A 7276-nucleotide genomic window follows, 5' to 3' on the forward strand; every position below is an offset into this window, starting at 1 on the left:
TTCACAATTCTGGCCTTTCCTTCTTCAACTCCCTCACTTTAGGTGCTTGTGAGCTGGTTGAACTACAGTTGATTTTGTGAGCATTAATCTGCCCTTTTCTGTGTCATTCCTTTATTGAGAATGCAGTGATATTTGTAAAGCACTTAGCACCTGGCACATAATAGGTAATTAATAAATGCTTGTTCCCTTCCCCCATCACTTTAGTCAGGGGGAGAAATATGGTCTGACTTATTTTTAATCTTCAGATCAGGAAAACTAGAATGAAGTTCAGTGCTTGAGCAATCCCCCTGAGGGTGTTTCTAGCCAGCTTGGCTAATGAATTGTGGTGTCCTTACCCCTTTGCCACACTAATCCTGGCCTTAAAACTGGCTCTGGCCTTCAGATGCTGTCCCAAAAGCTAAAACTGAGCCTGGTTGGACAAGCGTTGAGATTCCAGCAGATCTGCTGTTCCAAAAAGGTGGGTGGGAGAGACCTCAGAGGAGACACAATGGACCAGTGACCATTGAGGTTCCCTCCAATTCTGGGGTTTTCACATGGAAGCTTATTTGTTCTGTGTGGCCCTAGAGGGCAAAAAAAAAGTGGGGGTGGAGAGAGGAGAGAGAGGTAATAAGAGATAGGTTTCAGCTAAATAAAAAGAGGGACATCTTAATCTGTTGTTGAAAACTGAAATGGGTTGCTTGTGAGCTAGTATGTACCATGTTAGGAAGTATCTTGGCCGGGATTTTCACAAATAATTCTTCCGTCTCTAAATTTCTGGGATTAGTTAAATGATTAGTATCAACTTATTTGTCAGTCTGTATTTTGAGCTTTCTATGGGGCATTTTCAGACAGCTCCATTCAGGACATATTTCTCATAAGCCTCAGAGGATCCCAGATTAGATTCTGTTAGCCCTGAAGGAGGAAAGCACTAGTGACATTTCTTGATCAAAGTCAAATTCCTTGATCAAACCATGGTTTCTCAATGACTTCTAGGATATAACGATACTTTATAGGTCCTTGGATATCACTAGTAGAGATCCAAGACAATGGAATTGTGAAATGATAAAAGCTTGGCAATACTAAAAGAAGCGTTTGAGATCATTAGCCCAGCCTCCTCATTTTAGCAATGAAGAATCAGGCCTAGTCAGCATAAGTGACTTGTCTGTGGTCAGACAGAATTGTTCATTAACTAGAACCAAGCAGTAGAATGAAGAGGTAGTAGGGTGGGAATCAGGAAATCTTAGGCCTAATCCCAGCCCTGCAGCTGACCCTAATGGTGACAATGAGCAAATTACTTTTGCACTCTGAGGCTTGTCTGAAAAATAAAAGGGTTGAACCTGATATTCAAGACCCCTTCCAGTTCAAAATCTTAACATGCTATGGGATTGGGGACTGAGGGAGCATGTGTGGAATATCTGAGTGCACTACTTCACTTTCCCTCCTATCTGTGTCTGTCACCTTTGGGCTGATAGTTAGGGAAACAAATCTATAACAAAGTTACTTGTCTCACATAAGGGAGATAAGATTATAACTATTTCTTCCTCCAACTCAAAACTCAATGTACTTTCCATTCTACAATACTGAGCTCATTCCTGCATTTAGCAGTGTGCCTGGCACATAGAAAGAAAGCACTTGGTTAATGCTTGCTGATTGAGCAAGAGACTGAGAATACCCTGTGGAGGAACCTCAGAGGCTTTCCCTAAATACTTGCTATAAAAAATTAGCATGTTGACAGTTCATGGAACCAAAGGTTACTTCTGTTTGAGGAAACTTATGTGGCTTGGTGTGTCTGGAAATCTTCAGGATGGTCAAGAGAGGCATGGGATGGAAAGTTGAGTAAATGTTGAGTGAAATGGCCATAATTCAGTTGTTGTTACCTTCAGGAGATGCCCTGGCAAGCTGAGGAGAGAAGAGAAGCTTGCTTAACAGTGTCACGGTCCTGACCCTCAGTCTGGCCCAGCAGGCAATTGTCCCTTACCAAAGTTCTCCTCCTCTTCTTGAAGGAATTGATCTTGGTTGGATTGCCAAACTTAATTCTGTCATCTCAAGTCTGTATTCTTAAGAGGGGCTCATAATACATGTCAACTGGGATTCAGACTCAGGTCTTCCAACTCAGAATCCTGCGTTTTTAAAAATTAGTCTTATTGCCTTTTGTTTTACATTTTAATAATTTCTGGATGTTTTCCTTTCCCCCATCCCAGATGAATTGTTCTTTATTCTGAAGAAGAAAAACAAGCAAAACCGACCAGCGCAGTTACCATTGCTTGACCACATATGGAGTATTCCATCTCCAGAGTTCCTTACCTCTTCCATGAAATTATATAGTTCATTTCTTTATCTCTTCTCCAGGGCCAACATTAATTGTCATAATTATTGATATTTACATTTTTCTTCAGTCTTTTAATGTTATTTTCACATACATACAGATGCATTTTGTCTATTGATTTCCTGATCCTGCTCACTTCAATCAGTATCAGTTGTTACAAATCTTCCTGTTTTTCTTTGAATTCTTCAGATTCTGTGTGTGTGTGTGTGTGTGTGTGTGTGTGTGTGTGTGTGTGTGTTTTGAGACAATCAGGGTTAAGTAGCTTGCCCAGGGTCACACAACTAGTGTCTGAGGCCCTGATTGAACTCAAGGCCTCCTGACTCCAGGGCATGTCCTCGATCTACTATACCGCCAGCTGCCCGATCTTGATTATTTTTTACAGCACATTTATATATCACAATTTGTTTTCTGCTCAGCACAAAAAAAGAGGCTGCTGTGGATTTTGGTAAGTGAAGCCTTTCCTTCCCCTCCATGTGGGATATGCCCACTAGTAAATTCTTTCCATTACTTCTTGTACTACTTTAGAATGAGGAGGCTTTTTTCAGCTTCCAAGGTAGGACTAAGTCACAGTTCACATTCAGAATTGCCGAAAGTTTGATAGTCTTTCTTGGGCTATCATTTGAATGGTGAGGCAGATTCTTTATAAAATGAAAAGACATAATTTGGTTTGTATAGGCAGCTGATTAAAGGGATGAGTCTGGCTGAAGCCCACTGCTTGACTTTAAGTTAGGAGTTTAGTTTTACCTAGGAACCCTTTAAAAAGAAGACTCTGTTCTCTTTGTTGTTCCTAGTTGTTCTCTTAGCTAGGTGTCTTCAGGCCCATTTTCTCATCTGTGTTATGAGGGGCTTAGATGCGGTGGTCTCCTGTGCCCTTCCAACTCTAAATCCTATGGGCTCTATCTGTAAAAAGGAGAGCCCATGAGTAAAGGGCACTACCTACTTGGCTCCACAATGCTGAGCAAGCCACTTCACCTAAGTCACGGTTTTTGCATCACTAAAATGGGGATAACAATCCTTCCACCACTTATCTCAAAAAGAATGTGTTTAACAAGCTTTAAAGTTGCCATGGAAATGTGAGTTGTTCTAATATACTCCCTTATATTGTTACTGTAAAGCTCTGACAGAATAAGGTATGTGACCTACTTTGTAAGCTTGTGAAACACTATGTAAATGTCAATGATTATTATTTTGCAAGAGTTGGGGCAGCTCCTCTGAGTGTGGGGAAATACCTGCAGAAGGCTCTCTCTGCTGCTCTCTCAGATGCACCCTGCCTGTTTCTGATGCTGTAACTAAGTGTTAGTTGAGTGGCTTTGGAGGTGGTATTAGAACACATCCAAAGTAGGCAAATTGGGAAGAAAGAAACTCTATTGTGTTTGTGGTGGCCTGCAAGGACAACTTAAAGTAGGTCCCGTGTTGTGGAAGCAGCTTAGCTACTGAAAGGGAAGCTAGAGAGAAACAACTGTGCTACTTGACCTCAGGGCCCTATCCCTTTCCCTCATTAACTTGGCAGAGGATGCAGTTCTTAGGCAGCTTTAGATTCCCAGGAGGCAAGTGAGAAGGGGGTGAAGAACCTCTTCTGATTGGCATCTTGGTTTCTGGGCAGAGATTGGTTGGGACTTGCCTAGACAGACAAAGTTCTGCAGTCAGAGAGGAGTTCAATCTTCATGCAAGGAACACTTACTGAGCATTTGTTATGAGATGCAAAGAATGGGAGTCAAGGAAGTATAGTGGGAAAAGCTCAGGGCTGGGGTACAGGAGACTTGAGTCAGAAACCACAGTCTGGCACTTATACTAGTGATCTTGGGAAACTCACAGATCCCCCTCAGTGACTTCATTTAATGCCTTCATAAAATGAAAAGAACAGGAATTGTTCATCTTTTTTTGGTGTGCCATGGATCTCTTAGCAGTCAGGTAAAACTTATGATCCATTCTCAGAAAAATGTTTTTAAATACCTAAACTACCCGGGATTGCAAAGGAAACAAAAGGTCAGTGGAGATTTCAGGGATGTACAAACTTGGATGAGAAATTTCCAAATTTATGCACCCCCAAAATCTCTCCATAGATTCAGTTTAAGAACCACTGGTTTAAGTGATCTCTGAGGTCCTTTCTAGTTCTAAATTTGGTGATCTTATGATACATCATAAACCTATTTCTTCTTCTTTGAAATAGGGATGATAATATTTGCCCTCACTAGATGCTCATCACATGGGCATCTTTTTGTAACATATTGTTATGTCTCATTGTGCTTGATTTATTGGATATGTTTCAAATTCCCTTATATGAGGTATATTTTCCTCTGTCACTCCTACAGCCAAGCTGTTCTCACACCTCTCTGGATGAACATACTCTTCCTTTGCCTATATTCCCAATATATCCAGAACACCAGGGAAAAACACTCCTTTGTTGCTTTTCAGAATCTCCCTCCCTTCTTTGATGGCCAGATTAGACTTTCCTTGGTTCTCTGCCATCCCTTTCTCTCCTTTTCGGTTTTGATTACTCCTCATGACCAATTGTCCTTCTGCTAAGGACACATGACCTCAGCTTGTGGAAAGAGCTTTCTGTTTTTCTGAAGCAGCTAGATTTTCCTGTGTCTCTCTATGTCTCTGTATTTTTCTGTCTCTGTCTCTCAAAGAGAGGAAGCAGCTCAGCTGCTTCACATTAGTCCTCTATGGCCCCTGAATCCGAAAATAGATGATTCTCCTCCTGACTTGGTTATTTCTATTTGTAGCACCACCATTTTTAACTTTACATTCTCAACCTTGGAGTTGTCCTCAACTTCCCCCAATTTCTCACCTCTTATGTCTAATCAGTTACCTAATATGAGAGAATCCCTCTCTGTAATAATCTTGCACATATCCTTTCCTCTTCACTCCCATCCTTGTATAGACATCCATTACCATCCACCTACATTATTTCAATATTCTCCTAAAGGCTACTCCTAACGCCAAACCTCCCATCAGTATTCTGTATTGCTGCCAGAATAATATTTCTTATAAATAAAGACAGTCATATTTCTCCTCTAGAAGGATGTTCAAACACCATTAGTGGTTCCCTCTTGCCTTCTTTTTGTCTGACAGTTAAGCCTCTATATAATGTGGGCTACCTTAATTTTTCAGCTTTATTCTATATTATTCTCCTTCATTAACTCTTTGCTTCAGCCAAACTGTTTTGCCCTCCTGTCTCCCAAACATAAATTCACTAATTTCATACTTTGTATCTTTGCTATCATTGTTCCCTGTGCCTGGAATATTTTCTTCCTGTTTGCCCATTGAATTCTGTCCATTTTTCAAAACTTCAGTTCAAATGCTAAATTCTTAATGAAGTTTTCACTTCTTTATCTTCTTGATTGATAATGATTTCCCCCCTGTACTTCATGTAGCCCTTTGTTCTACCCATCTTTAATGTTCTTATGATTTGATATGGTGCATTATGTTTATCAACTTTTGTATTGTATCCATATTAGGTCATAAACTCCCCACAGCAAGGACCAAAATTATTTAAATTCTGTAGGTTCTCTAATACCTGTCTGCACTGTTGAATGAAGGAATAATTGTTGAATGAATAGTAGCACAGAATTTAGAACTGAAAGAAGACCTTAGAGATGATCTAACCTAGCTCCATTTCACAGGTGAGAAAATTGAAGCTATGAGAATGAAATAATTTTTGCCATAGGAATCATATAGAGACTAAGTTCTGACTTTGAAGCCAGTTCTTATGTCATAATGCCAAAATGAATGATTTTGTCTCCTCTTTCTCATTGTAAAAGCTTACAATCTTTTTTGATTCATGTCTTATATTTGATTCACCATTTGGTTCTTCCAAATAGGATCAAGCCACCTTTCCAACCCTTGGCCTGCCTCAGGGAGCCTTGGCATTTGGATAGCATGACTGGTGCCAGAATGACTAGGATTGGCTGAGGGCCCACTGTCGCCACACAAAACTCATATTGGGGTTTTGAAATAAGGAAGTCTAGAAACAATTTCCAGGTTGAACATTTGTAGACCTGTTCCTGGGATCTGTCCCTTTCTCTTGTATGAGCCAAGCTCAGTCCTGAAGAAATGAAAGCCAGTTTTACTGAGACATACTTAGAAAGGGAAAGTGCTTGCTCCTTCTGAATAATTTATTTGGGAGCTTTTCAAAGATCTCTAAGTATGAGTAACAATAATATCTGGACTCCTTTTCAACATGCAAAAGGCACAAAGAAGTGAGACATGATGGAGCGGAGTGTGCAATGCTATGTGAAACACATGTTGAAATCTCTCCAGAGAGGCATGAGGTGGATAGTGTCTCCAGAAATGTGGTATGGAAATGTCTCCAAAGACATATATGAAATGTGATGTGGGTGCTGTATCTCCAGAATGACACCTACCCAGCAGAGGACATGAAATAAACTTTGTAGGAGAGAATGCCCCAGCAGGGCAGGAGGTGGCTTTCAAGGTGAGAGAATAGCAGATGTCCTTTGGCAGAGGCTAGAGTTGACCATTCAGTCTCTAAACAAGGGGTGAAAGAAGAGAAACAAGGAGGAATTGGGCCAACAGCAATGTGGTACCTCATGATCTACCTACTTCCCGTCACTGAGGACCGAATCAACCTCCTCAGAAAAGAACAGTGGATAGAGAGCTAAAAAGGACCTTGGAGACCATTATGGCATTGAGTGAAAGATACACTTAAGATTATGGGGAAAACATACCCAAAGGAATGGAGATAATGGATATCCTCATGAAGCATCCCCAAGAAAGAATTAAATAGGCTACAACAGCCTTGGCAAAATTGAAAAGATGTTTTCATGGTGGTGATCTCAAAAACTGTGGAGGCCATGTCTAGCAATAGAGTTTACCTTTAGTGGCCTCCCCTGTGGCCCATCTACATTGTTTTAGAGTATTATCAGATTCCAGAGAAATAAGTCCATCAATTCTGAGGAAATAAAAGGTTGTAGTCTCAGAATATCTGGACCCATTTGGCATTCTGGC

This window comes from Antechinus flavipes, chromosome 2 (assembly GCF_016432865.1).
Source record: "Antechinus flavipes isolate AdamAnt ecotype Samford, QLD, Australia chromosome 2, AdamAnt_v2, whole genome shotgun sequence".
NCBI lineage: Eukaryota > Metazoa > Chordata > Mammalia > Dasyuromorphia > Dasyuridae > Antechinus > Antechinus flavipes.